This window comes from Oncorhynchus mykiss, chromosome 3, assembly GCF_013265735.2.
Source record: "Oncorhynchus mykiss isolate Arlee chromosome 3, USDA_OmykA_1.1, whole genome shotgun sequence".
NCBI classification, from domain to species: domain Eukaryota; kingdom Metazoa; phylum Chordata; class Actinopteri; order Salmoniformes; family Salmonidae; genus Oncorhynchus; species Oncorhynchus mykiss.
In genome coordinates this window covers 23,476,234-23,493,766 of record NC_048567.1, presented here as the reverse complement: position 1 = coordinate 23,493,766, position 17,533 = coordinate 23,476,234, and the positions used below count along the sequence as shown (strand labels likewise).

The following is a 17,533-nucleotide window of genomic DNA, read 5'->3' as shown; positions in this document are numbered from 1 at the left end:
AAAACCAGAAAGTCAACCACTTCTAGCCAGAACCAACCACCATAATTACAAGCAAATGCTCTCTTCCGTTTGATGTATGACTTTATGGAAGTTGGTTGGATACCGCCCTAATAGCGATAATTGTGCGGTGAGCTTACTGGTGTAAACTGGCTGTAGTGAGTCACCCAATTGGGGACGAGGTCATTTTTGTTGCTCATGGTGAGTTTGTTCCACCCAATATAAAGAGCTGTTAAATCCTCCGATATAAAACACCCCATCTATTGTCATTGTTATTACCAGGTTGCTGGCTTTGAGATCAGAGGCAAAGCGTGACCTTTTTTTGAGGAGCATTTCACATGATCCCCTTATAATCATCACCTGCGTGGAAGTAATCAAATCAAATGCACCGAATACAACAGGACCTTACAGTGAAATGTTTACTTTCAAGCCCTTAAACAACAATGCTTTAAGAATTTTAAGAAAAACAAGTGTTAAGTAAACAATTTAAAATAAAAGTAACAAATAGTTAAAGAGCAGCAGTAAAATGACAATAGCGAGGCTGTACACGGGGGGTGCCGGTACAGAGTCGATGTGCGGGGGAACAGGTTAGTCGAGGTAATATGTACATGTAGGTAGAGTTAAAGTGACTATGCATTGATAATAAACAGAGTAGCAGCAGTGTAAAAGGAGGGTCTGGGTAGCCCTTTGATTAGCTGTTCAGGAGTCTTATGGCTTGGGGGTAGAAGCTGTTAAGAAGCCAATCTACACGTGTAGTTATGCAGCCAGGGTATGCAAGCTCCATTCCTGGTTTCCAGTCAGAGATTTAGGGATTTCAGACAATATGAAATCTCATCTGCCTCCTGGACCCCCATGATTACCAAAGAGCCTGGTGGGGAGGGAATGAGCAAAAGGGAGTTTAGAGCACAGTGGTAGAAAGGACAGCGTTGACAAGGCAACTAGAGCTCATTATTTCTCCATCTATGCAGGGGCACGGCGCTCTGTTGATGGGCACCAAAGGAGAGGATGGAAGGATGGATGAGGTTACGCCCATGTCTAAAGGGCATCCAGGATATGACACGACTGGACTGTAATCCAGGATTACCTGTCCGATTCTGTCGTCTGTGTCAACGATCCACGTCAGCAGAGATAACGACACCGGCCAAGACTTTGACTCACTGTGTGAGTGTTTGTCTCTGTGTTGTTGCAGAGCCATAACACAATCAGCACAGTAGCGGTACTTGGTTGTGAGTTGCCCAGCCTGCACAGTGCCTAGGTTTCCACAGTGGGTCTGGGAGGATGTGTGGTATTGACACAGGTGAGGGGGCTGCTGTCTGGATGTCTGCTGGCAGAGAGACTGGAGGTGTCTGGTTCTGAAGCACGGCAGGGTGTGATAAAGATCTACACTGAAGCTCTGTGTGTGAGAGAGGTCCTCTGAGACTTGTCTCTTGTGGTTCAGAACTACAGGTCACATTACAGTGGAATGGATTACAAGAAAACCCCAAGAACAGCCCTGACTCTTGTCTTTGTATTATCCACTTCTTCAACGGTATTGCTACAGAATAACAACTGCTATTTAAATATCATGTCTTTCCACAGTAAGGCTCGGTTTGGAGGTTATGTTCCTCCTGCAATGTTTACAGAGGGCCACTTAATGTGTACACACGGATTGGGGGGAAAAAGGGTATTTGGGAGTTCTCTCCTTTCGGAATTTGCATTATTTTGGTTGAGAGTACTGAGGCAGGCAGCGAAAGCTGAATTTTTCATTTGATTGGTACATGCATCGCTCAGTGAGTTTAAACAGTCAACGTCTTTCGTTCTAAAATTAGACACAGTCTAATAGATTTCTCTACCAAAGTTTGTTCAACTCAAAATGTCACTTTGTCAGCTTGAGCGACTTGTACTCAGTGAGGGGTTGGTAAATGTACAGTAAGCTTCATTTGCCCCAATGAGCGATGGATCTAGTGTCTTGACAAAGATTCTACAGTAAAGTAGTCTACGGTAAAGTATTTCTGCAAACTTTAAAGAGAAAGCTTTCGTAGATCGAAAGAGCACAGAATAGCTGTGAATTTGTTACCAAAATCATTGTCTCCTCTTCAAAATGTTAATGCTTTTATAATAGGCCTGCTGGTCCTGCAGGTTCGATAAGCTAGACCTGTGGGATGGGATGGCTTATAATTGCCTGTTCATTTAGTTTTATTGCGTCCCTGGGCCAATGTTCTCTCTCCATTTTGGATGTGCTATGTTGTAATTTCTGTGTGACTGTGCTATAATTATCGAGAGAGCCTAAGATGGCAATCTTAGACCTTACATTTTTTACGGTTTGTCAGAATCCATGTTTACATTGACATTTTCCAGTCAAATGTTGTCAAAATTACTAAAAGGAAACAAATGTATGCATGGGCCCACGCAGGCGGGCAGGCAGCCAGGCAAAAACCAACCATACCGTGTGCATTTCTGCACATACAAACACACAGACATGCACTGAAGTGTGCTTCTTAACTACAGCCATCACGCTAGCATTCATGACCCTCCCCTCTCAGTCCGCATGTCATACATTTTACACGGCATGGTTAGCTTCTGTGTGTGTTTGTGTTTGTTAACGTTTTAGTGTGTGTGTACAGGATGTATGCTTTTCCAATGGAGGATAGTTGAAGGAAAGGGAGGGAGAAGAGGGGGTCTCCCCCGTATAATGTGGTCTTTAATAAAGACACAGGTTGGAAGTGTCAGTGTGTTGCAGCATGCAGTCTCCCAGGGTGATTTATGACTGTGCTGCGAGGCTATTAGATTATGGGCTCCAGCTCTGCTCCGTGTGGGTGATAAGAACAGCCTACCGCCATGGGAAAACTCCCTGTTCACGTGCCTCATTTCAGGGGGACATTGCTGTTTTTTTCACAGGGTGCAAAAAAGGAAATTATATCAAGGAAATGATGTCTAAGCAGATTGCCTTTGTTGTGGGTGTATCAGAGTTCCAATTTAATGTTTTATCCGTTAAAAGTTTGGGGAGTCTCGCTTAGAAAGGGGATGTAATGAATGATCATCAGCAGCACTCAAACAAAGTATTTAAACATCAGTCTCATTTTCACCTCTTGGGTTGCTGGCTCCAATAAGTGGACCATTATTAAAATGACTTAAGCCACTTACATGCAATTCTGTCTAATTTTGACAAACCATTCTTACCTTAGAAGCAGAACAACAACCAAATCTGCAACTCTGCAGTTTCTCCATTTCACCGTGGGCCTGAATATGGGATGTGGGGGGAGAGGGGTTAGCTCCAGAGGACAGAGCGCTGGGTTCAGAGTTTGCGCTGCAGCGCGCCGCGGCTGAAAGGCCAGTTGTCAACGGCCGGTGAAAGAAAACAATGGGGCATCGGCTGGAGAGCCTGGGGGAAAGGACGAGTCAGGGTCGCTTTCAATTAGCGCAGTGGGCCATCGCTGCAGCTAGCCACAGGGGGCGGGAGGAGATGGCGGGAGCGGCTGAGGAGCGGAGTTGGTGGAGGGGATGGGATGTGGAGCAGGTGCAGCACAGTGCGAGAGAGAGAAAGAGAGGCGTGCTTGTCCCCGACTTCCCAAGGAAGAACGCGTTTGTATGCCTGGAACGAAAGTGTGTGTGTGTGTGTGTGTGCGCGCTTCAATAGTGAAATGAAGAGATTAATGTTTAGATAGGCTTACTGTTTGAAACCATGACGGAATCCTGACAACACCTTGTTGGGAAGAAAGCAGAATGACATCTCATATGGTCAAAAATCCTGATAAGGGATGAGGATCTTCAAATGATTCATAAGACCGAGAGGATCAGACAAAGGACCTCCTCTTTAAATCCCATTACAGTAGTGTAGCACTCTGACATTCTATACTGGGGAAAGGATGAGGCAGTCCGGATGTACTGTATTCAGGAATAATGAGTTGCCTTTGTAAATTGTATTTTCCCTTCAAAATAACCTGTCAGATTATATGCAATGCAGGACACGCTATATAATATCTCGTAATATCATCAACCATGTGTAGATAACTAGTGATTATGATTGATTGTTTTTTATAAGATAAGTTTAATGCTAGCTAGCAACTTACCTTGGCTTACTGCATACACGTAACAGGCAGTCTCCTTGTGGAGTGCAACGAGAGAGAGGCAGGTCGTTATTGCGTTGGACTAGTTAACTGTAAGGTTGCAAGAGTCACGAGGCTTACTATATAAAGCAGGTAGACAGGCATTGAGGCATTCAGTGACTGTTCGATTGAACGGTAGAATGGGCCAAACTAGTGACCTAAGCGACGTTGAGCATGGTATGGTTGTCGGTGCCAGGTGTGCCGGTTTCAGTATGTCAGAAATGGACGGTGCCCTGGGATCTTCACGCACGACAGTGTCTAGGGTTTACCGAGAATGGTGCGACAAACAAAAAGCATCCAGTTAGCAGCAGTCCTGTGGGCAACAACAGCTCGTTGATGAGAGGTCGAAGGAGAATGGCAAGAATGGTGCAAGCTAACAGGCGGTTCACAAACAGGCAAATAACATCTCGGGACGCATCAACTCATCGGTCCTTGTCACTGATGGGCTATTGCAGCAGATGACTACGCTGGGTTCCACTCCTATCAGCTAAACACAAGAAGCGGCTCCAGTGGGCACTCAATCACCAACACTGGACAATTGAGGAGTGGAAAAACATAGCTTGGTCCGACGAATCCCTGTTCCTGTTGCGTTTTGCTGATGACAGAGTCAGGATTTGGCGTAAGCAGTCCATGGCCCCATCCTTCCTGTGTCAACTGTACAGGTTGTTTGCTGTGTTGTAATGGGGCGGAGAAGGTTTTCCTGGCACATGTTAGGTCCCTTGATACCAATTGAGCAATGTGCTCATGCCCCGAATAATTCAGGATGTTCTGGAGGCAATAGGGGGTCTAACCCGGTACTAGATGAGTGTACTTAATATCCTTAATATTCTTAATGTTTTGTATACCCAGTGTATCTACATATAGATTACATTTGAAATACTGTTACAGTGCTGATTGGGTTGTTAATTGGAGATCTGTGTGCCATGGCTGTGATGAGGTTTATTAACTTTATCTCAAAACGAGGGTTAGAAGCTTACAGAATGTTTATTTTTTCTTAAATATGTTTTTCTCCCTTTTTCTCCCCAATTTTGTGGTATCCAATTGGTTGTTAGTCTTGTCTCATCGCTGCAACTCCGGTACGGACTCGAGAGAGGCGATGGTCGAGAGCCGTGCGTCCTCCGAAACACAACCCAACCAAGCCGCACTGCTTCTTGACACATTTCCCACTTAACCTGGAAGCCAGCCGCACCAATGTGTCAGAGGAAACACCGTACACCTGGCGACTGTGTCAGCGTGCACTGTGCCCGGCCCGCCACAGTAGTCACTAGTTAGCGATGGGACAAGGACATCCCTGTCGGCCAAACCCTCCGCTAACCGGGATGATGATGGGCCAATTGTGCGCTGCCCCATGGGTCTCCCGGTCGCCGCCGGCTGCGACAGAGCCTGGACTCGAACCCAGATTCTCTAGTCGCACAGCTAGCACTGCGATGCTGTGCCTTAGACCACCGCACCATTCGGGAGGCAGATTACAGAATGTTTCTGATGAATAACACTTTCATTACACACATTGTACCAAATCTACATATGTCATATCAAAGTGTGCAGCCAGATGTTGATGGCTAAGAAGATACCTCCAAAGGAAATGGGAGGAAAGACCTAGCAAATGAAAGTAACGATATCATCAGGATGAGTGATTTGGTGTACAGGGTGTTGAGTTAATTTCGTTCAGCAGACACACACTGTGCAATAATGGAAAACGCCTCTATTGAGAAGCCGCTTGATCAATTCCTTGTTTCTGTCAAGTGCATGTTGCACAAATGTTACGGTATCTCAAATGACATACACTCTCAACCCTGGCGTCAACCAGAGAACCTGAACAGGCAACAACAGTCTACCCAACCTCCTCACAGTTTACGCTACCCGTTTCAGCATTCGGTATTCCTATCTCTGAATGCCAGCATGCCAAATGCACTCCCCTTTCAGTTGCCAGCTAGGCCTCTATAGACTATTACATTCTCCTCCCCTAAAAGAATGCAATTAATCCAATTAGTAATCAATCAGCCGTCCGGGCCCCATGTCTCCCCCAAGCTAATGGAGGATATGACAGCCAGGCCCTGCATTATTAATACCTCCATTTCAGGGGCCCAGAGGTGCCAGGGGCCATTGATCACCTCTACAGCAGAGCAAACCACCACACTGTGCTATGCCTGCTGGGAGATATCTGGAGGGAAGAATGATCTGAGAGATGGAGGGAGGGTGTGGAGGAGGGAGAGAGGGTTTGCAATGTCTTAAGGAGGACCCTGAATGGGTTTTTTGGAAGGCGGGAGGAATTGCACATAAATGGTGAAGGTTGGAAGTGCTAAAAATAGAGAATAGGAGGTGAGAGGTGAGGAGCCTGCATTGGGAAGAAGGAGGGATTTGAGGGCAGAGATGAACTGGGTACAGGGGGAGGGTAGTGCCTTTTTTCACCCTGGTTTGCATTTGCCCTTTTGCAGGTTTTACTATTTTTTTTATCATTTCTTCCATCCTAGCCAAATTTCCTCATCTGCTTGAATGTACCTTTCCTATATCAAGGTGTTTTGGTACTTCCCACGCTACTTTCCACGCTGTCTATCCTGCCCTCTATCCACCATTCATAGGGACAATTGAGGTAGGTGGATCGTTTGTCCAGTGCACCAATTTTCAATATAATTGTAAAGAACGGTGAAGACATGAGACACGCAGCTCCCTTATTGATCTTGTTTAAGAGCAATACAATTATCCTACCTAGACTAGCCTACAACACCACCTTACAATGCATAATTGCATTATTGTTTTCAAGTGAGTACAAAATTCTACTCTAGGCTGTAAACTGCAGTGCAAATGTCATTTGAATAATGCCCTGGGATTTTGAATATTTCATTCCATTTGGATCAGGGGTCTAATGAACAGTTTATAAGGTATAGAAAGGCACAGCAGCAAGCAGGTCTGGCTGTATTTTAAGTTCTGATACTGAGATGCGCTGTCTGTTGTGGATCATCATTCTCTCAAGTCGTCCTATAATAATGTGGCCACATATGCTCCCAGCTGGCCCAGTTATTCAGGAAAGCTTAGCGCGTGCTCTGCCTCCTCTCCGATAGTCCTTACGCACGTAGAACCAATAAAGCTTCAATATACTCTAAATATTTGTCATTGATCTTTTAAAAATGTATTTACTTTAGGAAAACTGCCCTAATATTGGAAACAAACATCCCACTGTGCAAAAATGGGTAGACTCAACGTTGTTTCCACTAGGGATGGGCATGAGTTCGTCAAAGCTCAATCTTTAACCAGAGATCACATTTTTTTCAAATGCTGTAAAACTATTTGGTGGAATGTGCTTTGTGGCTGCCCAAAATGGCAAGTAAAATTTTTGTCTTGAGAAAATGGACTGGTTGATTGAAGTAGGAAAATACACTGTGTACAAAACATTACCATGACTGACCAGGTGAAAGCCAAGTTGAAAATTGTTTAGGCTTAACATAGACAGGTTTCACACTGAAAATACACAAACCTGCTCACCAAACAGATGCAATGGCCATCATTTATCACCATGCAGTATTCAATGTGGAACTGTTAATCCATTTTGTAAATTCCAAAGAACAGTTTGAATAAATTAAATGGAACGTCTGTATATTGAAATTGATTTCAACTCGCCATGTTTCAAATGATCACTCTTTGAGAATAGCTGTTCCAAATGCAAATTAATTACTTAAAAATCATAATGTGATTTTCTAGATTCTTGTTTTAGATTCCGTCTCTCACAGTTGAAGTGTACCTATGATAAAAATGACAGACCTCTACATGCTTTGTTAGTAGGAAAACCTGCAAACTCGGCAGTGTATCAAATACTTGTTATCCCCACTGTAGATGTCTTGACTGTGATAAGGGCTCAGGAGATAAGGGCTACTATATTAACAAAGCAAAGCTTTGCCATTTCAGTCATAGGCTTCTACAAGCAATGCTGAGGTTACTACTTTTTTGAAGATTGTGTTCCACAATATAATATAACTAGTTGACTCGTACACCAAAATAAATCATGCGAGTACTTGAACAGTAATAAAATATTAAATCCCTAGTGTCCACATCATTTCAACCAAGAAAATCAATGTGATCAAATAAAATGAATTTATCATATGCCTCGTAAACAACCGGTGTAGACGAACAGTGAAATGCTTACTTACGGGTCATTTTACAACAATGCAGAGTTAAAGGGGAAGACGTTGAATCAACGTGGAAAACTGATTGGATTTTCAAAAAGTAATCAATGTAAGGGCATCGTCTTTTTTTATTTTACCCGACTTTGAACCCAAACCCATATTTGTTGTTGAATTCAAGTTAGTTAACTCAACCAAATGTAAATCAAAACTACATTTTGAACTGACATCTGTGCCCAGTGGGATCATCATGTTGTCATCCAGAGTCACATTTTATTTAATTTTCAAGCTATAGCACACAATATTTGGCATACAGCAGGATTTTAAAGGACCAAAGAGTTTGGGCTGCTTCATGTTTTCATTTTTGCCATGGAAAAAATATTGCGATACTGGTATCATCACAGCTCTAGTCACGATGTTTTAATCTGATTAGACTACTTCAAAAATCTCCTGTAGGCTACCTGTGCACGTTCGTCCAAAATATAATTCCAGCCTCCAAACTGTGCAGATGATGGTGTTGAAATCGCAAGCCATGACAATGAAGCGGCAAAAGTCGGTATGCTTTGCTTATTGGTTGTGATGCGTTGGCACAGAAACCTTTTGGTGGAAAATGTGTTTTATATACATTTTATATGAATATACATATAGCATCAAAATGTTGAAAATCTGATTTCCACCTAGCTGATCATTATCTTCAGCCAGCTATGATTGTAGTGTAGGTGTAATGAGAATGGCAGGGAGAGTAGCTTGTCTGTTGTGGTCGGCGAACCCTTAACCTTCTGGCCCGTAGCCCTGCTTGGCATCGACTGAGTCACAAAAGCATGCTGATGTGGCAAAGTATATATCCACGTTAATAAACACAGGGTCGCTACAGTTAGGGGAAGGGTGTGTACATTTTTTGTTACAGTACAAGGGGAGGGTCATGTGAAAATATTTGTAATTTTCTTTTATGACACCAAGTTGGACAAACTGTCCCTAAGGCAGGGGAAAGTGAGGCTCAGTGTGGCCAATTCAAGCAAATAAGATTAGAAATTATTGGACAAAATCTGAACAGTAAAAACGTGATCAATGCTTTATATTCTCCATTTTTATGTGTGCAACAAAACCCCGTCTAGAAGTTTTTTTTAAATGTTGTGAAATCGATACTGCAAGTCATTCAATGTTGGGCTGGGGAAAACAAGCAAGCAAAAATAACAAAACCCCTTGCTCATGCCTCCTCTTAGCCTCTACTCTGAAAAGACACATTGTGTGCCAACGAAATCAGCTGACCTTAATTTGAGCTATCCTATGTGCCAGAGGCTGCTAAATTACCTATCTAGGATGCTTGTTGTTGTCGTCTTTCAACACATGTTGACAGGGCATCTGCGATGGTTTAGTGTGACTCCAAAATGGCTGCTCTGTGCCAAATGTGACCAATGTGGTCTTAAGTATATGAAAAGGGAAATTAATGGTAGAGGGTGTTTGTACTTGAGCCTGGTGTTCTTAAACAAGTATTTTGCACTGACATGAGTCCTATACAGCAAACCTCTGTTTCCCATGATTGGGAACCTTTGTCATCTGTCATGTAGACCAAAATGCATCCCCTTACCGACCCACACCGTGTGAGTGAAGGGTCGCGTCCCCCTCTTCACCACAGGTTTAGTCACTGTGGGTCGTTATGCCAAGGAACCCATGCTAGCCTAGTTAATGTGGAGAGTGCTGGGATGGTTCTGGGTTTATAGCCTTATTTATTGGTGCATTAGACCACTGTTGGTTAGGCTCCTGAGTCACTCTGCAGTCTATAGCAGCTGCAGTCAGCTGGGTTAATATCCAGGGGGGTCAGAGAGACTGATGTCCTTCATCCGCTGGGCTGTGTGAGTCAGTTCAGTGAGTGGACATACGTTAGTAATCACAGGATGTAAGGGAGAGCTCCAGGGTCCCGACCTGCAATCCGCAGCCATTTGTGTGCGACCCTGTGCGCATGAATGGATGTGCGGCGGGGGGTGTATTTGCGGGCGCAAGACGCATCGTCCACAAGCCATTAGTCAGCACTGGTCGTTAGCAATGGGCGCAAGACGCATCGACCACATGCCATTAGTCTGGAATGGATTGAAGGGAAGTTTATCTGTCACGGGTTCCCATCACTGCAAGGGGGTTTCTTTTGGAGAGATGGTAAAGCCTTGACGATACAGTTAGCTGACAAGGCCGGTTATAATTCAAACCCACAGATCGTTCCGAACCGATGAGGCTCTGAAGCTCATAAACAAGCTTTACTGGAATAACATTTGTAACAGAGTTGTTAGGAGCAACTTTATATGAAGAACCATTAGGCTGTTAGCATTACTACTGTATGTAACAAACAACCTTTGGTGATTGACAGCTCTTTTTTTTCATTAATGTCTATATTACACATCTGTTGTCGGATGTTTGTATAATCTAAATAATTTGGGACTATGGGGAAACTGGCTATTTAAGAAAGGGATTAGTATAGAGAGGAGTTCTCACTATATTGTAGCGCCACAGCGTCTCTGTCGCCTCACCGCCTCTTCCCCTGTGGAGCCCCATGCATCTGGTTCTATTTAGAGCTCATCTGCTTGTGTTATGTTGCTATGTTATGACAGTAAAGTGACTGAGGAGATTATGCTAAGAGGATGTGTGCCGCACCCCCCCCCCCCCACCCCCCCTCACGTCTTCCTCAGTCATGGGTCAGTGGCCCGTTGCAGTATCCTGCTGAGGCTGTGCGTTGAAAAGGCAGAGGTTATTAGCCTGTGTGTTTGCAGCGCAGCTGTGCTTTGAGAATCTCCCTCCCGTTGTTTTACATACTGGGCCGTCACTGCTGCAGCGCACCGCTCATGTTGTTTGTCTCTTGTTTTTTTTTCTCTCACAGGAAGTTTGCTGAGGATTGCAAAACTAATTGTGAAAAAATCTGAGGGGGGTTCAACCCCCTGACCCTCCCCCAACTGCACAACCCCTCCCCCTCCGTACTTATCGGATCGGACCTTCTGAATTCTTCACATCTGTTGTGAGGAACCAAAGATCAACTGAGCCATTTGGTGGTGTAATCCATCTGTACTGATACAGAAAGTGAGTACTGTCATCATTATTCTTCCCTCTTCATGTCTACATTTCAGACATAGAAACTTGCCTTGAAAACAGGATCCAAGTAGTCTAACCCATTGGTTTAGATGGAGTATGACGTCAAACATGCTGGGTGTAATAAATGCTGATTCGTATCTTATGGGTGTTCTATAACTCAAGGGTCACAGAGTGGTGTGCTATGATGCCTATAGTAGATGTTTCAATGGGCTTCCGGATAACACCCGTAGCTGATTACGTAAGCCCTCACATCATGACGTGATTGTTGTCCGACGTGGAAATGAGCCCTTCAGGACTTTCATTGAAGCCCTACCTGTACAGGCCCGGCTTTGATGGACAACCGCCCTCAATGCTTTATATAACAACAACACAGCTGCTATTCTGTCACCCTTTTCACTCCCTGTTGCCCGTATGTTCAACCTTTTGACGGGACGAGGGTTCACATTGGACACCTCTGCTTTCATACCCCTTTATGTGCATTGGCTTTGTACTGATAGCCCTCTTTTGGCCGGCTATGTATACAAACACCACGGGCCATTGTGTAGCATTGTGCATCAATCAAAGTGAGTGCAAGCCAGCAACTTGCATTGTTGTCAGATATGTTAGCAGGAAAACAATGCATTTGAGTTTGGTGTGCTGGCCATGTAGAAAGAGGATATAGGTGTTGTGCTCAGTTGGTCACTGGCAGAGTAGTTGGGTGTCTACAGCTGGCTCTATGGTTGGAAATGTTCTGCTTTTCATTATGGCTGCCACAAACGGTAAAATGGGAAGGAACACCAGTCAGTGGGAGCATAGGCATGAAATGTGATCAGACGGAGCACTGAATGGAGGAATTGTCAGAGCAAACTGTGTGTGTGTGTGTATGAGAAGACTGTCTCGTTTTGCTTTCATACCTTGACACCCACTCACTTCACCATAAAGCCCAGTGGCCTCACATACTGGCACAAATGTGTAAAATTATATTCAGATCTTTCATGCATCGCTGCAAAGGTTGTTTCACTGCCTTTTCTAGTGAAAGATGGTAAGAAATAAGCTCTGATTTGTAGTGTACACTCATTTTAATGCCTTGGTTGGCACCAGTTTATTGCCCTGTCCCAAACCTCACTACTCTATAACAGCTCATATAAGACATTCATCCAACCTTTTCCATTGTCACAGGAGGGTCTTCACTGATCTGTCTGATAACTAGAAAACACTAATTTCATCCACAAAACTGAACTTCCTTTCATCCTCAAGATTCAGTTCATCTTACCAAAAACGATAAACCTGTAGCTGATATTGATGGGGGGAGGGAGGGGGGTTCATGAGTAAATCTTCACTACTTAATTCTACATTGAGCTAAGGTGTTTTGTGGTTGTAGAATCAGTATGAAAATCTAAATGTGCACTAGTAACTAGTGACCTGCTTGCTGTCTGAAATCAAATCAAATGTTATTGGTCACATACACATTTAGCAGATGTTATTGCGGGTATAGCGAAATGATTGTGTTACTAGCTCCAACAGTGCAGAAATATATACTGTAATAATTAACAACAATACACACATCTAAAAGTAAAATAATGAAATTAAGAAATATATAAATATTAGGACTGCAATGTCGGAGTGGCATTGACTAAAATAGTGATTCCATGTCTATGTATATAGAGCTCTGCGGTTGCGAGTGGTGCAGTTTTCGTATCAGGTGGTGATACACCCCAACAGAAAGCTCTCAATTGTGCATCTGTGAAAGTTTGTGAGGGTCATCGGGGCCAAGCCAAATTTCTTTAGCCTCCTGAGGTTGAAGTGGCGCTGTTGCACCTTTACCACACTGTCTGTCTGGGTGGACCATTTCAGATCGTCAGTGACGTGTACGACGAGGAACTTGAAGCTTTCCACCTTCTCCCGTCGATGTGGATAGGGGCGTGCTCCCTCTGCTTTTTCCTGAAGTCCACGATCAGCTCCTTCATTTTGTTGACGTTGAGGGAGACGTTATTTTCCTGGTACCGCTCCGCCAGGGCCCTCACCTCCTCCCTGTAGGCTGTCTCGTCATTGTTGGTAATCAGGCCTACTATGGTTGTGTCGTCTGCAAACTTGATGATTGAGTTGGAGGCGTGTGTGGCCACACAGTCATGGGTGAACATGGACTACAGGAAGGGGCTGAGCACGAACCCTTGTAGGGCCCCTGGGTTGAGGACCTACTTTCACCACCCGGGGGTGACCTGTCAGGAAGTCCAGGACCCAGTTGCACAGGGTGGAGGGTACTATGGTGTTGGCTGAGCTGTAGTCAATGAACAGCATTCTTATATTGGTATTCCTCTTGTCCAGATGGGATAGGTCAGTGTGCAGTGCAATGGCGATTGCATCGTCTGTGGATCTATTGGGGCGGTTACCAAATTGAAGTGAGTCTAGGGTGTCATATATTATAATAATATAAGAAATAACACAAAAACAATACTGCAAAGTTGCTTAGGAGCTAGAAGCAGAGCTGCTATGTCTGTCAGCACCATCTTTCCAGTCTCAAATCAATCCATATGAAATTAGAGATTCTAGCGAGTTCACACACTCAATGCTGAATACTCACGCTAGCTAGTGTAGTGAAATTCTAGCCAATAGCACTAGTGAGTTTCCATGATAAGGCAGTTTCTGTTCTGCCGTGACAAGTGCGCCGAGTTTTGCAGCACAGCTGACTGCTCTCTGCGGTGTTATGGCGTTGGCCAAATGTTACAAAGTAGCAAGGCACAGTGCCAGCTGTCAGACGCATGCTGATTTCTTAGAACAGTCCCATAACTTTGGTGACTTACAACTTCATCAGCAAGCTGGCAACCTACCTACTTTAATGGCTATTCAAACAGGGTAGCAATAGTTGGCTCAGCTGATCGACCATGGTTTGCTGTAGTAGCCAGTGCATCATAGGTTCAGAGAGTGTAAAATTATGAACTAGTGTAAGGCGGATGAGCAAAATCATGATTCTTAGAAATGAGTTCCATGTTTGTTTAGACAGATGGAACCTGGAAACAGTGTGTCACGTTAGAATGACGGCATCTTACGTGAGATAATGCTGGAGGGTGTTCACCTCAATTAGGTCATTCTAATTCAGTTGGGTGCAAATTAAGTTCTGACACCAGTCCAAACCAGTAGTATCTCAGTAAGTGGCTGCCAGTAGTTCCCAAAAGTTCCTTAGCCAGTTTGCCTTTGCCAACCGTTCTGAACTCCTGCTGCCGTTCACACTTGGTTTCCAGGGCTCAAGCTTAAACCCTCTGTCAATGTGATTTTCTCCTTCCTTCCTTCCTTCCTTCCTTCCTTCCTTCCTTCCTTCCTTCCTTCCTTCCTTCCTTCCTTCCTTCCTTCCTTCCTTCCTTCCTTCCTTCCTTCCTTCCTTCCTTCCTTCCTTTTCCCCACAGCCATCTTCCTCAATGTTGAAGGAGGGCATCGCCACTCATGACTGTGCTGTGACAAATTGGCTTGGGGACAAGGCAGATGGTGACTGGGAGGGGACTGGTTGTCACGCCGTTTGCCATGGTGACATGAATTGATCTCGCGGAGCGGCACACATGCTCCGCTTGTGTAATCCTGACTTGCTAACCCCCCTGCATACACACTTTCTCACACACACCCCTCCCTGCCTACTTTACCTCCCCATTACTATCAATGATGTGTGCAGTGGATGCACGCGTAACATGTCACAGGCTCCGCTCCCCTTGAAAAGAAGCGAGGGACAAGGAGGGATTTGACAGAGACAAGAGTCAGACTAATGGAAGGCCTAGGAGACTCTGGGGTTTATAGCAATATAGGCACTGTACATGTCAGGATGTCAACAACGAGATGTTCTGTTTACACAGTTGCCGTTGTTGACGTTTGAGCAATGAGTTTGTGTCTGAATGCCCGAAGTCCCTGTGGACACTATTCAAATAAATCCAGTTCCTACGTTTCATCGCAGGTTGATGCATGTTGCTTACTTTTGATTTATGCATCAATGTTTTGCTTACAGATGTAGCTCTCGCATTTTGTAAGTCGACAGACTCCTACCTGAAAGTAGTTTTTCTCTGTTCATTGATACGATTTGCATTTGATCATCTCAAACCGTAGCGTGGTGGGTGGCTGGCTGGCTTAAGATAATTGTGGGCTTTGGCTATTTTCACCTGGAGCGTGATGGGATAACTTTCCCACGATGACTTAATATTCTGTGAGCACACTGCGTTAAGCTCCGGATATTGATCCACAGATCATTGCATCCTGTGGGACTTTCCCCTGAGCATCTGTGGGATCTTCTGTGTGGGAATGCTAATGCACCCCAACCTCGGCGGGTCCTTAGAGATCATGGGAGGCAACACGGTGGAGATGAGTGAGAAAGAAACTAGCTAGGCTAGAAAAGCATTCACGGTATTTCCTCTGTGTTTTTCCTCTCAAGGAATTAAATAGCGACGAAGCGAAAACTTTAATAACTGTATTGTTTGCATTTTGATTGCATATTAATATAGGGAAGATAGGCGGGTAGATATGTTCATATGGAAACACATCCTCTTGTTTATGTTCCTAACTTGTTTGATAATATTAGTACAGATTTTCTCAGGGGACCCCACATGGGGCCCTGACCCCAAGTTTCAGAACCACTCTACTGACCTCTCTCTTTGCTTGCTTCTGTTCTGTCTGCTTCCTCCTGCAAGCATTGCAGCCTGCCTCAGCCTCACCACTGAGCGCCACATCACTGTATCTCAGTAGCCTACTCTCTGTAAAGAAAAGTTATAATGAGAACTTAGTAGCGTATTTTTTTTATCCTGCTGAGGCAGGCTCCATTTATTGTTAGTTTCTTACTTCATCTTTCTAACTGGCTAAGTAATACTAGCCAGACCAGAGCTGGCAGCTAGCCACCTGACTGACAGACAGTGCCTTCAGAAAGTATTAACACCCCTCCCACATTTTGTTGTGTTACAGCCTTTAAAATTGATTATTTTTATTTTTTGTCACTGGCTTACACACAATACCCCATAATGTCAAAGTGGAATTACACTGAATAAAAATATAAATGCAACATGTAAAAAGTGTTGGTCCCATGTTTCATGAGCTGAAATTAAAGATGCCTGAAATGTTCCATACGCACAAAAAGCTTATTTCTCTCAAATTTTGGGAACACATTTGTTTACATCCCTGTTAGTGAGCATTCCTCCGTGGCCAAGATAATCCAGCCACCTGACAGGTGTGGCATATCAAGAAGCTGATTAAATAGCATGATCATTACAGAGGTGCACCTTGTGCTGGGGACAATAAAAGGCCACTCTAAAATGTGCAGTTTTGATACACAACATAATGCCACAGATGTCTCAATTTTGAGGGAGCGTGCAATTGACATGCTGACTGTCCACCAGAGCTGTTGCAAAATAATTTGATGGTAATTTCTCTACCATAAGCTGCCTCCATGGCCCCATGTTGCAAGGATCTGTACACAATTCCTGGAAGCTGAAAATATCCCGGTTCTTACATGGCCTGCATACTCACCAGACATGTCACATATTGAGCATGTTTGGAATGCTCTGGATCGACGTGTACTACAGCGTGTTCCAGTTCCCGCCAATATCCGGAAACTTCGCACAGCCATTAAAGAGCAGTGGGACAACATTTCACAGGCCCAATCAACAGCCCGATCAACTCTATGAGAAGGAAATGTGTTGTTCTGTATGAAGCAAATGGTGGTCACACTAGATATTGACTTTTTTCAATTTTTTTATTTTACCTTTATAACTAGGCAAGTCAGTTAAGAACAAATTCTTATTTTCAATGACAGCCTAGAACGACAGATTTTTACCTTGTCAGCTTGGGGATTTGATCTTACAACCTTTCGGTTACTAGTCCAACACTCTAACCACTAGACTACGCTGCCGCCTATGACTGGTTTCTGATCCACGCCCATGCCTTTTTTTTAAAGCTATCTGTGACCAACAGATGGAGGTCTGTATTCCCAGTCGCGATAAATCCTTAGATTAGGGCCCAATTAATTAATTTAAATTGACTGATATCTTTATATGAACTGTAACTCATTAAAATCTTTGAAATTGTTACATGTTGGGTTTTAAATATTTTTGCTCCGTATGTTTTTTTTTCTCAATTCTTACAAATATAAATAAAAATGAAAAGCTGAAATGTCTTGAATCAGTAAGTATTCAGCCCCTTTGTTAGGAGGGTATTCACCTCCTAACAAAGCCTAAATACTCCATGTTCAGGAGTAAAAATGTGCTTAACAAGTCACATAATAAGTTGCTTGGACTCACTCTGTGTGCAAATATATTG

General features: G+C 43.9%; 1 protein-coding gene across 6 annotated transcripts in view; it reads left to right on the top strand.

Annotated features, from left to right (window-relative positions):
• LOC110514498 (semaphorin-6D) overlaps positions 1–17,533 on the top strand; it is a 157,239-nt gene that overhangs the window by 69,725 nt on the left and 69,981 nt on the right. For 5 of the 6 annotated variants that reach the window (XM_036972497.1, XM_036972489.1, XM_036972455.1 and 2 more), the window contains one exon: positions 11,064–11,260. The exons of the other annotated variant lie outside the window; for it this stretch is intronic. The gene's annotated coding sequence lies outside the window, so the exon portion shown is untranslated. The remainder of the gene's footprint in view (positions 1–11,063; positions 11,261–17,533) is intronic. 6 annotated transcript variants of the gene reach the window in all.